This window comes from Orcinus orca, chromosome 8 (genome assembly GCF_937001465.1).
Source record: "Orcinus orca chromosome 8, mOrcOrc1.1, whole genome shotgun sequence".
Lineage (NCBI taxonomy): Eukaryota > Metazoa > Chordata > Mammalia > Artiodactyla > Delphinidae > Orcinus > Orcinus orca.
Window position 1 is genome coordinate 113,059,170 of NC_064566.1, and position 24,006 is coordinate 113,083,175.

Genomic DNA, 24,006 nt, shown 5'->3' on the forward strand with positions numbered 1-24,006 from the left:
GTCCATTTCGTTGAGCAAGGAGTAGCTCTTGTCTATTCCATATTTGGCTTAAGGAACTTTATCTGTGCTCATTTCAATCTCTGGTTTTATGCAGCACCCCAACTCACCTTTCCCCTTAAGCAAGCATAAGTTGTTTTTCTAAATTTGAGACCATGTTCTGTATTGTAATCCAGTTCCTGTGTAGCCAAGTTTACATTCCGTGTATTAGTGATGTCTTATGATATTTCTATTTCTGTGTGACTTATTTCAGTTAGAATCATCATACCTGAATCCACTCATTATGCTGCTCCGGGCCTGATGACATAGATTTCATTGCTGAGTGATATTGCATTGTACGTAAGTACCACAACTTCTTTATCCATTTTTCACTTTCTGCGATATTGAACTTGTACCGTAAACGAGGTTCTTGTAAACAGAGCCGTCCCAAACTTTGGGGTGGCTGTGTCTTTTTGATTTTAATTTCCCTAAGCTATAGGACCATAAGTGGAAGTGCCCTAGGCTCTGTTGCTTTGTTTTTTAGATGTTTCAGGAAACACCATACACTTCTCCCGAGTGGCTGTTGGCAATTTACATCCCGCCCATCAGCATAACAAGGCTCCCAGTTCTCCATGGCCTGTCCTGCCTTTCTGGATTTTACACTTTTTTCAGATGGCCCTTTTGACCGGGGGGAAGTGAGACTTCATTGTAGTGCAGATTTCCTTTGCAAGCTTGCTTGGTTGGCCAAAAAGGGCATATGCGTTTTTTCCTGAATATATTCAGGAAAAAATACATACGCCCTTTATGGCCAAGTGCATCATTGTGGACGTTCTGTCTCTTTTCCTATGCTTTAAATGCAATTCCAGTCTACCTCCTGAAATCGGTTTCCTGCAATTCTGCCCCGCTTTCAAGTCCTCTTGGCAGGCTTACTTCAGTATATTTTTGGACGATAGCTGTCATTTATAACTCTGCAGGTTTGTGAATTACAGTGCCCCTGAGCTCCTTTCTTCAACTCGCTTTCTTGTGAGCTGTCCGCAACACCGCCGGATTGCTTCAGGCCCTAATCTGGTTCCGGCACGGCACGCTGAGACTTTGGTTAATTCCTCTTCCTGGTGGGAATTGAGAGTTAAATTTTCCCGTCCAGACACCTCCAGCTAGTCTCTCATTGGTTCTCCCTATTCCTGTTCATCTTCCGCAGAAATTGCAAACTGGGCCAAACAGGAGGTTAAAGGCACTGACTCTCCAAGTCGGGAGAGTGTTAGTAAAGCATCTGGAATGTTGCACCCGAGTACCAGGGGACGAAAACTGAGACATATTGGAACACGTCTCCCGATCACACGGTTGATCATACTCTGGGTTCCACATGCATGTTTTAGCTGAAGGAAGAATCCCTTAAACCTGGAGTGTTGAGACCCGTGGAATGGGTACAATGCAATATGACTTCAAAGGGTCTTCATTTGCTCACCGAACCTCTCCAATCCTATCACTGCTGCGTTTATGCCCCTGTACACACGCTTGATTCTCTTTCGGAGACATAGCAATCCATAGGTTTTAAGCTACTTACTAGTCAGGTACATTCTTAGGCGTATAATATGGGGTGTTGAGTCCATTTCTTTGAGCAAGGAGTAGCTCTTGTCTATTCCATATTTGGCTTCAGGAACTTTATCTTTGCTCATTTCACTCTGTGGTTTTATGCAGCACCCCAACTCAACTTTCCCCTTAAGCAAGCATAAGTTGGTTTTCTAAATTTGAGACCCTGTTCTGTTTTGTAATCCAGTTCCTGTGTAGCCAAGTTTACATTCCGTGTATTAGTGATATCTTATGATGTTTCTTTTTCTGTGTGACTTATTTCAGTTAGAATCATCACACCTGAATCCACTGATTATGCTGCCACGGGCCTGATGACATAGATTTCATTGCTGAGTGATATTGCATTGTACGTAAGTACCACAACTTCTTTATCCATTTTTCGCCTTCTGCGATATTGAACGTGTACCGTAAACGAGGTTCTTGTAAACAGAGCCGTCCCAAACTTTGGGGTGGCTGTGTCTTTTTGATTTTAATTTCCCTAAGCTATAGGACCATAAGTGGAAGTGCCCTAGGCTCTGTTGTTTTGTTTTTTAGATGTTTCAGGAAACACCATACACTTCTCCCGAGTGGTTGTTGGCAATTTACATCCCGCCCATCATCATAACAAGGCTCCCAGTTCTCCATGGCCTGTCCTGCCTTTCTGGATTTTACACTTTTTTCAGATGGCCCTTTTGAACGGGGGGAAGTGAGACTTCATTTTAGTGCAGATTTCCTTTGGAAGCTTGCTTGGTTGGCCAAAAAGGGCGTATGCGTTTTTTCCTGAATATATTCAGGAAAAAACGCATACGCCCTTTTTGGCCAAGTGCATCATTGTCGACGTTCTGCCTCTTTTCCTATGCTTTCAATGCAATTCCAGTCTACCTCCTGAAATCAGTTTCCTGCAATTCTGCCCCGGTTTCAAGTCCTCTTGGCAGCCTTACTTCAGCATATTTTTGGACGATAGCTGTCATTTATAACTCTGCACGTTTGTCAATTACAGTGCCCCTGAGCTCCTTTCTTCAACTCGCTTTCTTGTGAGCTGGCCGCAACACCGCAGGATTGCTTCAGGCCCTAATCTGGTTCCGGCACGGCACGCTGAGCCTTTGGTTAATTCCTCTTCCTGGTGGGAAATGAGAGTTAAATTTGCCCGTCCCGACACCTCCAGCTAGTCTCTCATTGGTTCTCCCTATTCCTGTTCATCTTCCACAGAAATTGCAAACTGGGCCAAACAGGAGGTTAAAGGCACTGACTCTCCAAGTCGGGAGAGTGTTACTAAAGCGTCTGGAATGTTGCACCCGAGTACCAGGGGACGAGAACTGAGACATATTGGAACACGTCTCCCGATCACACGGTTGATCATACTCTGGGTTCCACATGCATGTTTTAGCTGAAGGAAGAATCCCTTAAACCTGGAGAGTTGAGACCCGTGGAATGGGTACCATGCAATATGACTTCTAAGGGTCTTCAGTTGCTCACCGAACCTCTCCAATCCTATCACTGCTGCGTTTATGCCCCTGTACACACACTTGATTCTCTTTCGGAGACATAGCAATCCATAGGTTTCAAGATAATTACTAGTCAGGTACATTCTTAGGCGTTTAATATGGGGTGTTGAGTCCATTTCGTTGAGCAAGGAGTAGCTCTTGTCTATTCCATATTTGGCTTCAGGAACTTTATCTTTGCTCATTTCACTCTGTGGTTTTATGCAGCACCCCAACTCAACTTTCCCCTTAAGCAAGCATAAGTTGGTTTTCTAAATTTGAGACCCTGTTCTGTTTTGTAATCCAGTTCCTGTGTAGCCAAGTTTACATTCCGTGTATTAGTGATATCTTATGATGTTTCTTTTTCTGTGTGACTTATTTCAGTTAGAATCATCACACCTGAATCCACTGATTATGCTGCCACGGGCCTGATGACATAGATTTCATTGCTGAGTGATATTGCATTGTACGTAAGTACCACAACTTCTTTATCCATTTTTCGCCTTCTGCGATATTGAACGTGTACCGTAAACGAGGTTCTTGTAAACAGAGCCGTCCCAAACTTTGGGGTGGCTGTGTCTTTTTGATTTTAATTTCCCTAAGCTATAGGACCATAAGTGGAAGTGCCCTAGGCTCTGTTGTTTTGTTTTTTAGATGTTTCAGGAAACACCATACACTTCTCCCGAGTGGTTGTTGGCAATTTACATCCCGCCCATCATCATAACAAGGCTCCCAGTTCTCCATGGCCTGTACTGCCTTTCTGGATTTTACACTTTTTTCAGATGGCCCTTTTGACCGGGGGGAAGTGAGACTTCATTGTAGTGCAGATTTCCTTTGGAAGCTTGCTTGGTTGGCCAAAAAGGGCGTATGCGTTTTTTCCTGAATATATTCAGGAAAAAACGCATACGCCCTTTTTGGCCAAGTGCATCATTGTCGACGTTCTGCCTCTTTTCCTATGCTTTCAATGCAATTCCAGTCTACCTCCTGAAATCAGATTCCTGCAATTCTGCCCCGCTTTCAAGTCCTCTTGGCAGCCTTACTTCAGTATATTTTTGGACGATAGCTGTCATTTATAACTCTGCAGGTTTGTGAATTACAGTGCCCCTGAGCTCCTTTCTTCAACTCTCTTTCTTGTGAGCTGGCCGCAATACCGCAGGATTGCTTCAGGCCCTAATCTGGTTCCGGCACGGCACGCTGAGCCTTTGGTTAATTCCTCTTCCTGGTGGGCAATGAGAGTTAAATTTGCCCGTCCAGACACCTCCAGCTAGTCTCTCATTGGTTCTCCCTATTCCTGTTCATCTTCCACAGAAATTGCAAACTGAGCCAAACAAGAGGTTAAAGGAACTGACTCTCCAAGTCGGGAGAGTGTTAGTAAAGCATCTGGAATGTTGCACCCGAGTACCAGGGGAGGAAAACTGAGACATATTTGAACACGTCTCCCGATCACACGGTTGATCATAATCTGGGTTGCACATGCATGTTTTAGCTGAAGGAAGAATCCCTTAAACCTGGAGAGTTGAGACCCGTGGAATGGGTACCATGCAATATGACTTCAAAGGGTCTTCATTTGCTCACCGAACCTCTCCAATCCTATCACTGCTGCGTTTATGCCCCTGTACAGACGCTTGATTCTCTTTCAGAGACATAGCAATCCATAGGTTTTAAGATACTTACTAGTCAGGTACATTCTTAGGCGTTTAATATGGGGTGTTGAGTCCATTTCGTTCAGCAAGGAGTAGCTCTTGTCTATTGCATATTTGGCTTAAGGAACTTTATCTGTGCTCATTTCAGTCTCTGGTTTTATGCAGCACCCCAACTCACCTTTCCCCTTAAGCAAGCATAAGTTGTTTTTCTACCTTTGAGACCCTGTTCTGTTTTGTAATCCAGTTCCTGTGTAGTGAAGTTTACATTCCGTGTATTAGTGATATCTTATGATGTTTCTTTTTCTGTGTGACTTATTTCAGTTAGAATCATCATACCTGAATCCACTCATTATGCTGCTACGGGCCTGATGACATAGATTTCATTGCTGAGTGATATTGCATTGTACTTAAGTACCACAACTTCTTTATCCTTTTTTCGCTTTCTGCGATATTGAACTTGTACCGTAAACGAGGTTCTTGTAAACAGAGCCGTCCCAAACTTTGGGGTGGCTGTGTCTTTTTGATTTTAATTTCCCTAAGCTATAGGACCATAAGTGGAAGTGCCCTAGGCTCTGTTGCTTTGTTTTTTAGATGTTTCAGGAAACACCATACACTTCTCCCGAGTGGCTGTTGGCAATTTACATCCCGCCAATCAGCATAACAAGGCTCCCAGTTCTCCATGGCCTGTCCTGCCTTTCTGGATTTTACACTTTTTCCAGATGGCCCTTTTGACCGGGGGGGAAGTGAGACTTCATTGTAGTGCAGATTTCCTTTGCAAGCTTGCTTGGTTGGCCAAAAAGGGCGTATGCGTTTTTTCCTGAATATATTCAGGAAAAAATGCATACGCACTTTTTCGCCAAGTGAATCATTGTCGACGTTCTGCCTCTTTTCCTATGATTTAAATGCAATTCCAGTCTACCTCCTGAAATCGGTTTCCTGCAATTCTGCCCTGCTTTCAAGTCCTCTTGGCAGCCTTACTTCAGTATATTTTTGGACGATAGCTGTCATTTATAACTCTGCAGGTTTGTGAATTACAGTGCCCCTGAGCTCCTTTCTGCAACTCGTTTTCTTGTGAGCTGGCCAAAACACCGCAGGATTGCTTCAGGCCCTAATATGGTTATGGCACGGCACGCTGAGCCTTTGGTTAATTCCTCTTCCTGGTGGGAAATGATAGTTAAATTTGCCCGTCCAGACACCTCCAGCTAGTCTCTCATTGGTTCTCCCTATTCCTGTTCATCTTCCGCAGAAATTGCAAACTGGGCCAAACAGGAGGTTAAAGGCACTGACTCTCCAAGTCGGGAGAGTGTTAGTAAAGCGTCTGGAATGTTACACCCGAGTACCAGGGGACGAAAACTGAGACATATTTGAACACATCTCCCGATCACACGGTTGATCATACTCTGGGTTCCACATGCATGTTTTAGCTGAAGGAAGAATCCCTTAAACCTGGAGAGTTGAGACCCGTGGAATGGGTACCATGCAATATGACTTCAAAGGGTCTTCATTTGCTCACCGAACCTCTCCAATCCTATCACTGCTGTGTTTATGTCCCTGTACACACTATTGATTCTCTTTCAGAGACATAGCAATCCATAGGTTTTAAGATACTTACTAGTCAGGTACATTCTTAGGCGTTTAATATGGGGTGTTGAGTCCATTTCGTTGAGCAAGGAGTAGCTCTTGTCAATTCCATATTTGGCTTAAGGAACTTTATCTGTGCTCATTTCAGTCTCTGGTATTATGCAGCACCCCAACTCACCTTTCCCCTTAAGCAAGCATACGTTGGTTTTCTACATTTGAGACCCTTTTCTGTTTTGTAATCCAGTTCCTGTGTAGCCAAGTTTACATTCCGTGTATTAGTGATATGTTATGATGTTTTTTTTTCTGTGTGACGTATTTCAGTTAGAATCATCATACCTGAATCCACTCATTATGCTGCTACGGGCCTGATGACATAGATTTCATTGCTGAGTGATATTGCATTGTACGTAAGTACCACAACTTCTTTATCCTTTTTTCGCTTTCTGCGATATTGAACTTGTACCGTAAACGAGGTTCTTGTAAACAGAGCCGTCCCAAACTTTGGGGTGGCTGTGTCTTTTTGATTTTACTTTCCCTAAGCTATAGGACCATAAGTGGAAGTGCCCTAGGCTCTGTTGCTTTGTTTTTTAGATGTTTCAGGAAACACCATACACTTCTCCCGAGTGGCTGTTGGCAATTTACATCCCGCCAATCAGCATAACAAGGCTCCCAGTTCTCCATGGCCTGTCCTGCCTTTCTGGATTTTACACTTTTTCCAGATGGCCCTTTTGACCGGGGGGAAGTGAGACTTCATTGTAGTGCAGATTTCCTTTGCAAGCTTGCTTGGTTGGCCAAAAAGGGCGTATGCGTTTTTTCCTGAATATATTCAGGAAAAAACGCATACGCACTTTTTCGCCAAGTGAATCATTGTCGACGTTCTGCCTCTTTTCCTATGATTTAAATGCAATTCCAGTCTACCTCCTGAAATCGGTTTCCTGCAATTCTGCCCTGCTTTCAAGTCCTCTTGGCAGCCTTACTTCAGTATATTTTTGGACGATAGCTGTCATTTATAACTCTGCAGGTTTGTGAATTACAGTGCCCCTGAGCTCCTTTCTGCAACTCGTTTTCTTGTGAGCTGGCCAAAACACCGCAGGATTGCTTCAGGCCCTAATATGGTTATGGCACGGCACGCTGAGCCTTTGGTTAATTCCTCTTCCTGGTGGGAAATGAGAGTTAAATTTGCCCGTCCAGACACCTCCAGCTAGTCTCTCATTGGTTCTCCCTATTCCTGTTCATCTTCCGCAGAAATTGCAAACTGGGCCAAACAGGAGGTTAAAGGCACTGACTCTCCAAGTCGGGAGAGTGTTAGTAAAGCGTCTGGAATGTTACACCCGAGTACCAGGGGACGAAAACTGAGACATATTTGAACACATCTCCCGATCACACGGTTGATCATACTCTGGGTTCCACATGCATGTTTTAGCTGAAGGAAGAATCCCTTAAACCTGGAGAGTTGAGACCCGTGGAATGGGTACCATGCAATATGACTTCAAAGGGTCTTCATTTGCTCACCGAACCTCTCCAATCCTATCACTGCTGTGTTTATGTCCCTGTACACACTATTGATTCTCTTTCAGAGACATAGCAATCCATAGGTTTTAAGATACTTACTAGTCAGGTACATTCTTAGGCGTTTAATATGGGGTGTTGAGTCCATTTCGTTGAGCAAGGAGTAGCTCTTGTCAATTCCATATTTGGCTTAAGGAACTTTATCTGTGCTCATTTCAGTCTCTGGTATTATGCAGCACCCCAACTCACCTTTCCCCTTAAGCAAGCATACGTTGGTTTTCTACATTTGAGACCCTTTTCTGTTTTGTAATCCAGTTCCTGTGTAGCCAAGTTTACATTCCGTGTATTAGTGATATGTTATGATGTTTTTTTTTCTGTGTGACGTATTTCAGTTAGAATCATCATACCTGAATCCACTCATTATGCTGCGACGGGCCTAATGACATAGATTTCATTGCTGCGTGATATTGCATTGTACGTAAGTACCACAACTTCTTTATCCATTTTTCACTTTCTGTGATATTGAACTTGTACCGTAAACAAGGTTCTTGTAAACAGAGCCGTCCGAAACTTTGGGGTGGCTGTGTCTTTTTGATTTTAATTTCCCTAAACTATAGGACCATAAGTGGAAGTGCCCTAGGCACTGTTGCTTTGTTTTTTAGATGTTTCAGGAAACACCATACACTTCTCGCCAGTGGCTGTTGGCAATTTACATCCCACCCTTCAGCATAACAAGGCTCCCAGTTCTCCATGGCCTGTCCTGCCTTTCTGGATTTTACACTTTTTTCAGATGGCCCTTTTGACCGGGGGGAAGTGAGACTTCATTGTAGTGCAGATTTCCTTTGCAAGCTTGCTTGGTTGGCCAAAAAGGGCGTATGCGTTTTTTCCTGAATATATTCAGGAAAAAACACATACGCCCTTTTTGGCCAAGTGCATCATTGTGGACGTTATGCCTATTTTCCTATGCTTTCAATGCAATTCCTGTCTACCTCCTGAAATCGGTTGCCTGCAATTCTGCCCTGCTTTCAAGTCCTCTTGGCAGCCTTACTTCAGTATATTTTTGGACGATAGCTGTCATTTATAACTCTGCATGTTTGTGAATTACAGTGCCCCTGAGCTCCTTTCTGCAACTCGCTTTCTTGTGAGCTGGCCAAAACACCGCAGGATTGCTTCAGGCCCTAATCTGGTTATGGCACGGCACGCTGAGCCTTTGGTTAATTCCTCTTCCTGGTGGGAAATGAGAGTTAAATTTGCCCGTCCAGACACCTCCAGCTAGTCTCTCATTGGTTCTCCCTATTCCTGTTCATCTTCCGCAGAAATTGCAAACAGGGCCAAACAGGAGGTTAAAGGCACTGACTCTCCAAGTCGGGAGAGTGTTAGTAAAGCGTCTAGAATGTTACACCCGAGTACCAGGGGACGAAAACTGAGACATATTTGAACACGTCTCCCGATCACACGGTTGATCATACTCTGGGTTCCACATGCATGTTTTAGCTGAAGGAAGAATCCCTTAAACCTGGAGAGTTGAGACCCGTGGAATGGGTACCATGCAATATGACTTCAAAGGGTCTTCATTTGCTCACCAAAGCTCTCCAATCCTATCACTGCTTCGTTTATGCCCCTGTACACATGCTTGATTCTCTTTCAGAGACATAGCAATCCATAGGTTTTAAGATACTTACTTGTCAGGTACATTCTTAGGCGTTTAATATGGGGTGTTGAGTCCATTTCGTTGAGCAAGGAGTAGCTCTTGTCTGTTCCATATTTGGCTTATGGAACTTTATCTGTGGTCATTTCAATCTCTGGTTTTATGCAGCACCCCACCTCACCTTTCCCCATAACCCAGCATAAGTTGGTTTTCTACATTTGAGACCCTCTTCTGTTTTGTAATCCAGTTCCTGTGTAGCCAAGTTTACATTCCGTGTATTAGTGATATCTTATGATGTTTCTTTTTCTGTGTGACTTATTTCAGTTAGAATCATCATACCTGAATCCACTCATTATGCTGCTACGGGCCTGATGACATAAGTTTCATTGCTGAGTGATATTGCATTGTACGTAAGTACCACAACTTCTTTATCCATTTTTCACTTTCTGCGATATTGAACTTGTACCGTAAACGAGGTTCTTGTAAACAGAGCTCTCCCAAACTTTGGGGTGGCTGTGTCTTTTTGATTTTCATTTCCCTAAGCTATAGGACCATAAGTGGAAGTGCCCTAGGCTCTGTTGCTTTGTTTTTTAGATGTTTCAGGAAACACCATACACTTCTCCCGAGTGGCTGTTGGCAATTTACATCCCGCCCATCAGCATAACAAGGCTCCCAGTTCTCCATGGCCTGTCCTGCCTTTCTGGATTTTACACATTTTTCAGATGGCCCTTTTGACCGGGGGGAAGTGAGACTTCATTGTAGTGCAGATTTCCTTTGCAAGCTTGCTTGGCTGGCCAAAAAGGGCGTATGCGTTTTTTCCTGAATATATTCAGGAAAAAACGCATACGCCCTTTTTGGCCAAGTGCGTCATTGTGGACGTTCTGCCTCTTTTCCTATGCTTTCAATGCAATTCCAGTCTACCTCCTGAAAGGGGTTTCCTGCAATTCTGCCCCGCTTTCAAGTCCTCTTGGCAGCCTTACTTCAGTATATTTTTGGATGATAGCTGTCATTTATAACTCTGCAGGTTTGTGAATTACAGTGCCCCTGAGCTCCTTTCTTCAACTCGCTTTCTTGTGAGCTGGCCGCAACACCGCAGGATTGCTTCAGGCCCTAATCTGGTTCCGGCACGGCACACTGAGCCTTTGGTTAATTCCTCTTCCTGGTGGGAAATGAGAGGTAAATTTGCCCGTACAGACACCTCCAGCTAGTCTCTTATTGGTTCTCCCTATTCATGTTCATCTTCCGCAGAAATTGCAAACTGGGCCAAACAGGAGGTTAAAGGCACTGACTCTCCAAGTCGGGAGAGTGTTAGTAAAGCATCTGGAATGTTGCACCCGAGTACCAGGGGACGAAAACTGAGACATATTTGAACACGTCTCCCGATCACACGGTTGATCATACTCTGGGTTCTACATGCATGTTTTAGCTGAAGGAAGAATCCTTTAAACCTGGAGAGTTGAGACCCGTGGAATGGGTACCATGCAATATGATTTCAAAGGGTCTGCATTTGCTCACCGAACCTCTCCAATCTTATCACTGCTGCGTTTATGCCCCTGTACACACACTTGATTCTCTTTCAGAGACAGAGCAATCCATAGGTTTTAAGATACTTACTAGTCAGGTACATTCTTAGGCGTTTAATATGGGGTGTTGTGTCCATTTCGTTGAGCAAGGAGTAGCTCTTGTCTATTCCATATTTGGCTTAAGGAACTTTATCTGTGCTCATTTCAATCTCTGGTTTTATGCAGCACCCCAACTCACATTTCCCCTTAAGCAAGCATAAGTTGGTTTTCTACATTTGAGACCCTGTTCTGTTTTGTAGTCCAGTTCCTGTGTAGCCAAGTTTACATTCCATGTATTAGTGATATCTTATGATGTTTCTTTTTCTGAGTGACTTATTTCAGTTAGAATCATCATACCTGAATCCACTCATTATGCTGCTACGGGCGTGATGACATAGATTTTATTGCTGAGTGATATTGCATTGTACGTAAGTACCACAACTTCTTTATCCATTTTTCACTTTCTGCGATATTGAACTTGTACCGTAAACGAGGTTCTTGTAAACAGAGCCGTCCCAAACTTTGGGGTGGCTGTGTCTTTTTGATTTTAATTTCCCTAAGCTATAGGACCATAAGTGGAAGTGCCCTAGGCTCTGTTGCTTTGTTTTTTAGATGTTTCATGAAACACCATACACTTCTCCCAAGTGGCTGTTGGCAATTTACATCCCGCCCATCAGCATAACAAGGCTCCCAGTTCTCCATGGCCTGTCCTGCCTTTCTGGATTTTACACTTTTTTCAGATGGCCCTTTTGACCGGGGGGAAGTGAGACTTCATTGTAGTGCAGATTTCCTTTGCAAGCTTGCTTGGCTGGCCAAAAAGGTCGTATGCGTTTTTTCCTGAATATATTCAGGAAAAAACGCATACCCCCTTTTTGGCCAAGTGCATCATTGTGGACGTTCTGCCTCTTTTACTATGCTTTCGATGCAATTCCAGTCTACCTCCTGAAAGGGGTTTCCTGCAATTCTGCCCCGCTTTCAAGTCCTCTTGGCAGCCTTACTTCAGTATATTTTTGGATGATAGCTGTCATTTATAACTCTGCAGGTTTGTGAATTACAGTGCCCCTGAGCTCCTTTCTTCAACTCGCTTTCTTGTGAGCTGGCCGCAACACCGCAGGATTGCTTCAGGCCCTAATCTGGTTCCGGCACGGCACACTGAGCCTTTGGTTAATTCCTCTTCCTGGTGGGAAATGAGAGGTAAATTTGCCCGTCCAGACACCTCCAGCTAGTCTCTCATTGGTTCTCCCTATTCCTGTTCATCTTCCGCAGAAATTGCAAACTGGGCCAAACAGGAGGTTAAAGGCACTGACTCTCCAAGTCGGGAGAGCGTTAGTAAAGCATCTGGAATGTTGCACCCGAGTCCCAGGGGACGAAAACTGAGACATATTTGAACACGTCTCCCGATCACACGGTTGATCATACTCTGGGTTCCACATGCATGTTTTAGCTGAAGGAAGAATCCCTTAAACCTGGAGAGTTGAGACCCGTGGAATGGCTACCATGCAATATGACTTCAAAGGGTCTTCATTTGCTCACCGAACCTCTCCAATCCTATCACTGCTGCGTTTATGCCCCTGTACACACGCTTGATTCTCTTTCAGAGACATAGCAATCCATAGGTTTTAAGATACTTACTAGTCAGGTACATTCTTAGGCGTTTAATATGGGGTGTTGAGTCCATTTCGTTGAGCAAGGCGTAGCTCTTGTCTATTCCATATTTGGCTTAAGGAACTTTATCTGTGCTCATTTCAATCTCTGGTTTTATGCAGCACCCCAACTCACCTTTCCCCTTAAGCAAGCATGTTGGTTTTCTAAATTTGAGAACCTGTTCTGTTTTGTAATCCAGTTCCTGTGTAGCCAAGTTTACATTCCGTGTATTAGTGATATCTTATGATGTTTCTTTTTCTGTGTGACTTATTTCAGTTAGAATCATCATACCTGAATCCACTCATTATGCTGCTACGGGCCTGATGACATAGATTTCATTGTTGAGTGATATTGCATTGTACGTAAGTACCACAACTTCTTTATCCATTTTTCACTTTCTGCGATATTGAACTTGTACTGTAAAGCAGGTTCTTGTAAACAGAGCCATCCCAAATTTTGGGGTGGCTGTGTCTTTTTGATTTTAATTTCCCTAAGCTATAGGACCATAAGTAGAAGTGCCCTAGGCTCTGTTGCTTTGTTTTTTAGATGTTTCAGGAAACACCATACACTTCTCCCAAGTGGCTGTTGGCAATTTACATCCCGCCCATCAGCATAACAAGGCTCCCAGTTCTCCATGGCCTGTCCTGCCTTTCTGGATTTTACACTTTTTTCAGATGGCCCTTTTGACCGGGGGGAAGTGAGACTTCATTGTAGTGCAGATTTCCTTTGCAAGCTTGCTTGGTTGGCCAAAAAGGGCGTATGCGTTTTTTCCTGAATATATTCAGGAAAAAACGCATACGCCCTTTTTGGCCAAGTGCATCATTGTCGACGTTCTGCCTCTTTTCCTATGCTTTAAATGCAATTCCAGTCTACCTCCTGAAATCGGTTTCCTGCAATTCTGCCCCGCTTTCAAGTCCTCATGGCAGCCTTACTTCAGTATATTTTTGGACGATAGCTGTCATTTATAACTCTGCAGGTTTGTGAATTACAGTGCCCCTGAGCTCCTTTCTTCAACTCGCTTTCTTGTGAGCTGGCCGCAACACCGCAGGATTGCTTCAGGCCCTAATCTGGTTCCGGCACGGCACGCTGAGCCTTTGGTTAATTCCTCTTCCTGGTGGGAAATGAGAGGTAAATTTGCCCGTCCAGACACCTCCAGCTAGTCTCTCATTGGTTCTCCCTATTCCTGTTCATCTTCCGCAGAAATTGCAAACTGGGCCAAACAGGAGGTTAAAGGCACTGACTCTCCAAGTCGGGAGAGTGTTAGTAAAGCATCTGGAATGTTGCACCCGAGTACCAGGGGATGAAAACTGAGTCATATTTGAACACGTCTCCAGATCACACGGTTGATCATACTCTGGGTTCCACATGCATGTTTTAGCTGAAGGAAGAATCCCTTAATCCTGGAGAGTTGAGACCCGTGGAATGGGTACCATGCAATATGACTTCAAAGGCTCTTTCTTTGCTCACCAAACCTCTCCAATCCTATCACTGCTGCGTTTATGCCCCTGTACACATGCTTGATTCTCTTTCAGAGACATAGCAATCCATAGGTTTTAAGATACTTACTAGTCAGGTACATTCTTAGGCGTTTAATATGGGGTGTTGAGTCCATTTCGTTGAGCAAGGAGTAGCTCTTGTCTATTCCATATTTGGCTTATGGAACTTTATCGGTGCTCATTTCAATCTCTGGTTTTATGCAGCACCCCACCTCACCTTTACCCTTAAGCCAGCATAAGTTGGTTTTCTACATTTGAGACCCTCTTCTCTTTTGTAATCCAGTTCCTGTGTAGCCAAGTTTACATTCCGTGTATTAGTGATATCTTATGATGTTTCTCTTTCTGTGTGACTTATTTCAGTTAGAATCATCATACCTGAATCCACTCATTATGCTGCTACGGGCCTGATGACATAGATTTCATTGCTGAGTGATATTGCATTGTACGTAAGTACCACAACTTCTTTATCCATTTTTCACTTTCTGCGATATTGAACTTGTACCGTAAACGAGGTTCTTGTAAACAGAGCTCTCCCAAACTTTGGGGTGGCTGTGTCTTTTTGATTTTCATTTCCCTAAGCTATAGGACCATAAGTGGAAGTGCCCTAGGCTCTGTTGCTTTGTTTTTTAGATGTTTCAGGAAACACCATACACTTCTCCCGAGTGGCTGTTGGCAATTTACATCCCGCCCATCAGCATAACAAGGCTCCCAGTTCTCCATGGCCTGTCCTGCCTTTCTGGATTTTACACTTTTTTCAGATGGCCCTTTTGACCGGGGGGAAGTGAGACTTCATTGTAGTGCAGATTTCCTTTGCAAGCTTGCTTGGTTGGCCAAAAAGGGCGTATGCGTTTTTTCCTGAATATATTCAGGAAAAAACGCATACGCCCTTTTTGGCCAAGTGCATCATTGTCGACGTTCTGCCTCTTTTCCTATGCTTTCGATGCAATTCCAGTCTACCTCCTGAAAGGGGTTTCCTGCAATTCTGCCCCGCTTTCAAGTCCTCTTGGCAGCCTTACTTCAGTATATTTTTGGATGATAGCTGTCATTTATAACTCTGCAGGTTTGTGAATTACAGTGCCCCTGAGCTCCTTTCTTCAACTCGCTTTCTTGTGAGCTGGCCACAACACCGCAGGATTGCTTCAGGCCCTAATCTGGTTCCGGCACGGCACGCTGAGCCTTTGGTTAATTCCTCTTCCTGGTGGGAAATGAGAGGTAAATTTGCCCGTCCAGACACCTCCAGCTAGTCTCTCATTGGTTCTCCCTATTCCTGTTCATCTTCCGCAGAAATTGCAAACTGGGCCAAACAGGAGGTTAAAGGCACTGACTCTCCAAGTCGGGAGAGTGTTAGTAAAGCATCTGGAATGTTGCACCCGAGTACCAGGGGATGAAAACTGAGTCATATTTGAACACGTCTCCAGATCACACGGTTGATCATACTCTGGGTTCCACATGCATGTTTTAGCTGAAGGAAGAATCCCTTAATCCTGGAGAGTTGAGACCCGTGGAATGGGTACCATGCAATATGACTTCAAAGCCTCTTCCTTTGCTCACCAAACCTCTCCAATCCTATCACTGCTGCGTTTATGCCCCTGTACACATGCTTGATTCTCTTTCAGAGACATAGCAATCCATAGGTTTTAAGATACTTACTAGTCAGGTACATTCTTAGGCGTTTAATATGGGGTGTTGAGTCCATTTCATTGAGCAAGGAGTAGCTCTTGTCTATTCCATATTTGGCTTATTTGACTTTATCTGTGCTCATTTCAATCTCTGGTTTTATGCAGCACCCCAACTCACCTTTCCCCTTAAGCCAGCATAAGTTGGTTTTCTACATTTGAGACCCTCTTCTCTTTTGTAATCCAGTTCCTTTGTAGCCAAGTTTACATTCCGTGTATTAGTGATATCTTATGATGTTTCTTTTTCTGTGTGACTTATTTCAGTTAGAATCATCATACCTGAATCCACTCATTATGCTGCTACAGGCCTGATGACATAGATTTCATTGCTGAGTGATATTGCATTGTACGTAAGTACCACAACTTCTTTATCCATTTTTCACTTTCTGCGATATTGAACTTGTACCGTAAACGAGGTTCTTGTAAACAGAGCTCTCCCAAACTTTGGGGTGGCTGTGTCTTTTTGATTTTAATTTCCCTAAGCTATAGGACCATAAGTGGAAGTGCCCTAGGCTCTGTTGCTTTGTTTTTTAGATGTTTCAGGAAACACCATACACTTCTCCCGAGTGGCTGTTGGCAATTTACATCCCGCCCATCAGCATAACAAGGCTCCCAGTTCTCCATGGCCTGTCCTGCCTTTCTGGATTTTACACTTTTTTCAGATGGCCCTTTTGACCGGGGGGAATTGAGACTTCATTGTAGTGCAGATTTCCTTTGCAAGCTTGCTTGGTTGGCCAAAAAGGGCGTATGCGTTTTTTCCTGAATATATTCAGGAAAAAACGCATACGCCCTTTTTGGCCAAGTGCATCATTGTCGACGTTCTGCCTCTTTTCCTATGCTTTAAATGCAATTCCAGTCTACCTCCTGAAAGCGGTTTCCTGCAATTCTGCCCCGCTTTCAAGTCCTCTTGGCAGCCTTACTTCAGTATATTTTTGGACGATAGCTGTCATTTATAACTCTGCAGGTTTGTGAATTACAGTGCCCCTGAGATCCTTTCTTCAACTCGCTTTCTTGTGAGCTGGCCGCAACACCGCAGGATTGCTTCAGGCCCTAATCTGGTTCCGGCACGGAACACTGAGCCTTTGGTTAATTCCTCTTCCTGGTGGGAAATGAGAGTTAAATTGGCCCGTCCAGACACCTCCAGCTAGTCTCTCATTGGTTCTCCCTATTCCTGTTCATCTTCCGCAGAAATTGCAAACTGGGCCAAACAGGAGGTTAAAGGCACTGACTCTCCAAGTCGGGAGAGTGTTAGTAAAGCTTCTGGAATGTTGCACCCGAGTACCAGGGGATGAAAACTGAGACATATTTGAACACGTCTCCCGATCACACGGTTGATCATACTCTGGGATCCACATGCATGTTTTAGCTGAAGGAAGAATCCCTTAATCCAGGAGAGTTGAGACCCGTGGAATGGGTACCATGCAATATGACTTCAAAGGCTCTTCCTTTGCTCACCAAACCTCTCCAATCCTATCACTGCTGCGTTTATGCCCCTGTACACATGCTTGATTCTCTTTCAGAGACATAGCAATCCATAGGTTTTAAGATACTTACTAGTCAGGTACATTCTTAGGCGTTTAATGTGGGGTGTTGAGTCCATTTCGTTGAGCAAGGAGTAGCTCTTGTCTATTCCATATTTGGCTTATGGAACTTTATCTGTGCTCATTTCAATCTCTGGTTTTATGCAGCACCCCACCTCACCTTTCCCCTTAAGCCAGCATAAGTTGGTTTTCTACATTTGAGACCCTCTTCTCTTTTGTAATCCAGTTCCTGTGTAGCCAAGTTTACATTCCGTGTATTAGTGATATCTTATGATGTTTCTTTTTCTGTGTGACTTATTTCAGTTAGAATCATCATACCTGAATCCACTCATTATGCTGCTACGGGCCTGATGACATAGATTTCATTGCTGAGTGATATTGCATTGTACGTAAGTACCACAACTTCTTTATCCATTTTTCACTTTCTGCGATATTGAACTTGTACCGTAAACGAGGTTCTTGTAAACAGAGCTCTCCCAAACTTTGGGGTGGCTGTGTCTTTTTGATTTTAATTTCCCTAAGCTATAGGACCATAAGTGGAAGTGCCCTAGGCTCTGTTGCTTTGTTTTTTAGATGTTTCAGGAAACACCATACACTTCTCCCGAGTGGCTGTTGGCAATTTACATCCCGCCCATCAGCATAACAAGGCTCCCTGTTCTCCATGGCCTGTCCTGCCTTTCTGGATTTTACACTTTTTTCAGATGGCCCTTTTGACCGGGGGGAAGTGAGACTTTATTGTAGTGCAGATTTCCTTTGCAAGCTTGCTTGGTTGGCCAAAAAGGGCGTATGCGTTTTTTCCTGAATATATTCAGGAAAAAACGCATATGCCCTTTTTGGCCAAGTGCATCATTGTCGACGTTCTGCCTCTTTTCCTATGCTTTCAATGCAATTCCAGTCTACCTCCTAAAAGCGGTTTCCTGCAATTCTGCCCCACTTTCAAGTCCTCTTGGCAGCCTTACTTCAGTATATTTTTGGATGATAGCTGTCATTTATAACTCTGCAGGTCTGTGAATTACTGTGCGCCTGAGATCCTTTCTTCAACTCACTTTCTTGTGAGCTGGCCGCAACACCGCAGGATTGCTTCAGGCCCTAATCTGGTTCCTGCACGGAACACTGAGCCTTTGGTTAATTCCTCTTCCTGGTGGGAAATGAGAGTTAAATTTGCCCGTCCAGACACCTCCAGCTAGTCTCTCATTGGTTCTCCCTATTCCTGTTCATCTTCCGCAGAAATTGCAAACTGGGCCAAACAGGAGGTTAAAGGCACTGACTCTCCAAGTCGGGAGAGTGTTAGTAAAGCGTCTGGAATGTTGCACCCGAGTACCAGGGGATGAAAACTGAGACATATTTGAACACGTCTCCCGATCACACGGTTGATCATACTCTGGGATCCACATGCATGTTTTAGCTGAAGGAAGAATCCCTTAATCCTGGAGAGTTGAGACCCGTGGAATGGGTACCATGCAATATGACTTCAAAGGGTCTTCATTTGCTCACCAAACCTCTCCAATCCTATCACTGCTGCGTTTATGCCCCTGTACACATGCTTGATTCTCTTTCAGAGACATAGCAATCCATAGGTTTTAAGATACTTACTAGTCAGGTACATTCTTAGGCATTTAATATGGGGTGTTGAGTCCATTTCGTTGAGCAAGGCGTAGCTCTTGTCTATTCCATATTTGGCTTAAGGAACTTTATCTGTGCTCATTTCAATCTCTGGTTTTATGCAGCACCCCAACTCACCTTTCCCCTTAAGCAAGCATGTTGGTTTTCTAAATTTGAGAACCTGTTCTGTTTTGTAATCCAGTTCCTGTGTAGCCAAGTTTACATTCCGTGTATTAGTGATATCTTATGATGTTTCTTTTTCTGTGTGACTTATTTCAGTTAGAATCATCATACCTGAATCCACTCATTATGCTGCTACGGGCCTGATGACATAGATTTCATTGTTGAGTGATATTGCATTGTACGTAAGTACCACGACTTCTTTATCCATTTTTCACTTTCTGCGATATTGAACTTGTACTGTAAAGGAGGTTCTTGTAAACAGAGCCGTCCGAAACTTTGGGGTGGCTGTGTCTTTTGGATTTTAATTTCCCTAAGCTATAGGACCATAAGTGGAAGTGCCCTAGGCTCTGTTGCTTTGTTTTTTAGATGTTTCAGGAAACACCATACACTTCTCCCGAGTGGCTGTTGGCAATTTACATCCCGCCCATCAGCATAACAAGGCTCCCAGTTCTCCTTGGCCTGTCCTGTCTTTCTGGATTTTACACTTTTTTCAGATGGCCCTTTTGACCGGGGGGAAGTGAGACTTCATTGTAGTGCAGATTTCCTTTGCAAGCTTGCTTGGTTGGCCAAAAAGGGCGTATGCGTTTTTTCCTGAATATATTCAGGAAAAAACGCATACGCCCTTTTTGGCCAAGTGCATCATTGTGGACGTTCTGCCTCTTTTCCTATGCTTTAAATGCAATTCCAGTCTACCTCCTGAAAGCGGTTTCCTGCAATTCTGCCCCGCTTTCAAGTCCTCTTGGCAGCCTTACTTCAGTATATTTTTGGACGATAGCTGTCATTTATAACTCTGCAGGTTTGTGAATTACAGTGCCCCTGAGCTCCTTTCTTCAACTCGCTTTCTTGTGAGCTGGCCGCAACACCGCAGGATTGCTTCAGGCCCTAATCTGGTTCCGGCACGGCACGCTGAGCCTTTCGTTAATTCCTCTTCCTGGTGGGAAATGAGAGGTAAATTTGCCCGTCCAGACACCTCCAGCTAGTCTCTCATTGGTTCTCCCTATTCCTGTTCATCTTCCGCAGAAATTGCAAACTGGGCCAAACAGGAGGTTAAAGGCACTGACTCTCCAAGTCGGGAGAGTGTTAGTAAAGCATCTGGAATGTTGCACCCGAGTACCAGGGGAGGAAAACTGAGTCATATTTGAACACGTCTCCCAATCACACGGTTGATCATACTCTGGGTTCCACATGCATGTTTTAGCTGAAGGAAGAATCCCTTAATCCTGGAGAGTTGAGACCCGTGGAATGGGTACCATGCAATATGACTTCAAAGGCTCTTCCTTTGCTCACCAAACCTCTCCAATCCTATCACTGCTGCGTTTATGCCCCTGTACATATGCTTGATTCTCTTTCAGAGACATAGCAATCCATAGGTTTTAAGATACTTACTAGTCAGGTACATTCTTAGGCGTTTAATGTGGGGTGTTGAGTCCATTTCGTTGAGCAAGGAGTAGCTCTTGTCTATTCCATATTTGGCTTATGGAACTTTATCTGTGCTCATTTCAATCTCTGGTTTTATGCAGCACCCCACCTCACCTTTCCCCTTAAGCCAGCATAAGTTGGTTTTCTACATTTGAGACCCTCTTCTCTTTTGTAATCCAGTTCCTGTGTAGCCAAGTTTACATTCCGTGTATTAGTGATATCTTATGATGTTTCTTTTTCTGTGTGACTTATTTCAGTTAGAATCATCATACCTGAATCCACTCATTATGCTGCTACGGGCCTGATGACATAGATTTCATTGCTGAGTGATATTGCATTGTACGTAAGTACCACAACTTCTTTATCCATTTTTCACTTTCTGCGATATTGAACTTGTACCGTAAACGAGGTTCTTGTAAACAGAGCTCTCCCAAACTTTGGGGTGGCTGTGTCTTTTTGATTTTAATTTCCCTAAGCTATAGGACCATAAGTGGAAGTGCCCTAGGCTCTGTTGCTTTGTTTTTTAGATGTTTCAGGAAACACCATACACTTCTCCGGAGTGGCTGTTGGCAATTTACATCCCGCCCATCAGCATAACAAGGCTCCCAGTTCTCCATGGCCTGTCCTGCCTTTCTGGATTTTACACTTTTTTCAGATGGCCCTTTTGACCGGGGGGAAGTGAGACTTTATTGTAGTGCAGATTTCCTTTGCAAGCTTGCTTGGTTGGCCAAAAAGGGCGTATGCGTTTTTTCCTGAATATATTCAGGAAAAAACGCATATGCCCTTTTTGGCCAAGTGCATCATTGTCGACGTTCTGCCTCTTTTCCTATGCTTTCAATGCAATTCCAGTCTACCTCCTGAAAGCGGTTTCCTGCAATTCTGCCCCACTTTCAAGTCCTCTTGGCCGCCTTACTTCAGTATATTTTTGGATGATAGCTGTCATTTATAACTCTGCAGGTCTGTGAATTACTGTGCCCCTGAGATCCTTTCTTCAACTCACTTTCTTGTGAGCTGGCCGCAACACCGCAGGATTGCTTCAGGCCCTAATCTGGTTCCTGCACGGAACACTGAGCCTTTGGTTAATTCCTCTTCCTGGTGGGAAATGAGAGTTAAATTTGCCCGTCCAGACACCTCCAGCTAGTCTCTCATTGGTTCTCCCTATTCCTGTTCATCTTCCGCAGAAATTGCAAACTGGGCCAAACAGGAGGTTAAAGGCACTGACTCTCCAAGTCGGGAGAGTGTTAGTAAAGCATCTGGAATGTTGCACCCGAGTACCAGGGGATGAAAACTGAGACATATTTGAACACGTCTCCCGATCACACGGTTGATCATACTCTGGGATCCACATGCATGTTTTAGCTGAAGGAAGAATCCCTTAATCCTGGAGAGTTGAGACCCGTGGAATGGGTACCATGCAATATGACTTCAAAGGGTCTTCATTTGCTCACCAAACCTCTCCAATCCTATCACTGCTGCGTTTATGCCCCTGTACACATGCTTGATTCTCTTTCAGAGACATAGCAATCCATAGGTTTTAAGATACTTACTAGTCAGGTACATTCTTAGGCATTTAATATGGGGTGTTGAGTCCATTTCGTTGAGCAAGGCGTAGCTCTTGTCTATTCCATATTTGGCTTAAGGAACTTTATCTGTGCTCATTTCAATCTCTGGTTTTATGCAGCACCCCAACTCACCTTTCCCCTTAAGCAAGCATGTTGGTTTTCTAAATTTGAGAACCTGTTCTGTTTTGTAATCCAGTTCCTGTGTAGCCAAGTTTACATTCCGTGTATTAGTGATATCTTATGATGTTTCTTTTTCTGTGTGACTTATTTCAGTTAGAATCATCATACCTGAATCCACTAAATTATGCTGCTACGGGCCTGATGACATAGATTTCATTGCTGAGTGATATTGCATTGTACGTAAGTACCACAACTTCTTTATCCATTTTTCACTTTCTGCGATATTGAACTTGTACTGTAAAGGAGGTTCTTGTAAACAGAGCCGTCCGAAACTTTGGGGTGGCTGTGTGTTTTTGATTTTAATTTCCCTAAGCTATAGGACCATAAGTGGAAGTGCCCTAGGCTCTGTTGCTTTGTTTTTTAGATGTTTCAGGAAACACCATACACTTCTCCCGAGTGGCTGTTGGCAATTTACATCCCGCCCGTCAGCATAACAAGGCTCCCAGTTCTCCATGGCCTGTCCTGCCTTTCTGGATTTTACACTTTTTTCAGATGGCCCTTTTGACCGGGGGGGAAGTGAGACTTCATTGTAGTGCAGATTTCCTTTGCAAGCTTGCTTGGTTGGCCAAAAAGGGCGTATGCGTTTTTTCCTGAATATATTCAGGAAAAAACGCATACGCCCTTTTTGGCCAAGTGCATCATTGTCGACGTTCTGCCTCTTTTCCTATGCTTTAAATGCAATTCCAGTCTACCTCCTGAAATCGGTTTCTTGCAATTCTGCCCCGTTTTCAAGTCCTCTTGGCAGCCTTACTTCAGTATATTTTTGGACGATAGCTGTCATTTATAACTCTGCAGCTTTGTGAATTACAGTGCCCCTGAGCTCCTTTCTTCAACTCGCTTTCTTGTGAGCTGGCCGCAACACCGCAGGATTGCTTCAGGCCCTAATCTGGTTCCTGCACGGAACACTGAGCCTTTGGTTAATTCCTCTTCCTGGTGGGAAATTAGAGTTAAATTTGCCCGTCCAGACACCTCCAGCTAGTCTCTCATTGGTTCTCCCTATTCCTGTTCATCTTCCGCAGAAATAGCAAACTGGGCCAAACAGCAGGTTAAAGGCACTGACTCTCCAAGTCGGGAGAGTGTTAGTAAAGCATCTGGAATGTTGCACCCGAGTACCAGGGGATGAAAACTGAGACATATTTGAACACGTCTCCCGATCACACGGTTGATCATACTCTGGGATCCACATGCATGTTTTAGCTGAAGGAAGAATCCCTTAATCCTGGAGAGTTGAGACCCGTGGAATGGGTACCATGCAATATGACTTCAAAGGGTCTTCATTTGCTCACCAAACCTCTCCAATCCTATCACTGCTGCGTTTATGCCCCTGTACACATGCTTGATTCTCTTTCAGAGACATAGCAATCCATAGGTTTTAAGATACTTACTAGTCAGGTACATTCTTAGGCATTTAATATGGGGTGTTGAGTCCATTTCGTTGAGCAAGGCGTAGCTCTTGTCTATTCCATATTTGGCTTAAGGAACTTTATCTGTGCTCATTTCAATCTCTGGTTTTATGCAGCACCCCAACTCACCTTTCCCCTTAAGCAAGCATGTTGGTTTTCTAAATTTGAGAACTTGTTCTGTTTTGTAATCCAGTTCCTGTGTAGCCAAGTTTACATTCCATGTATTAGTGATATCTTATGATGTTTCTTTTTCTGTGTGACTTATTTCAGTTAGAATCATCATACCTGAATCCACTCATTATGCTGCTACGGGCCTGATGACATAGATTTC

At 43.9% G+C, this 24,006-nt stretch overlaps 1 long non-coding RNA gene across 2 annotated transcripts in view; it reads left to right on the top strand.

The window, feature by feature from the left end:
- LOC125965177 (uncharacterized) overlaps positions 1-24,006 on the top strand; it is a 1,265,679-nt gene that overhangs the window by 300,313 nt on the left and 941,360 nt on the right. The gene's annotated exons all lie outside the window — the stretch shown is intronic.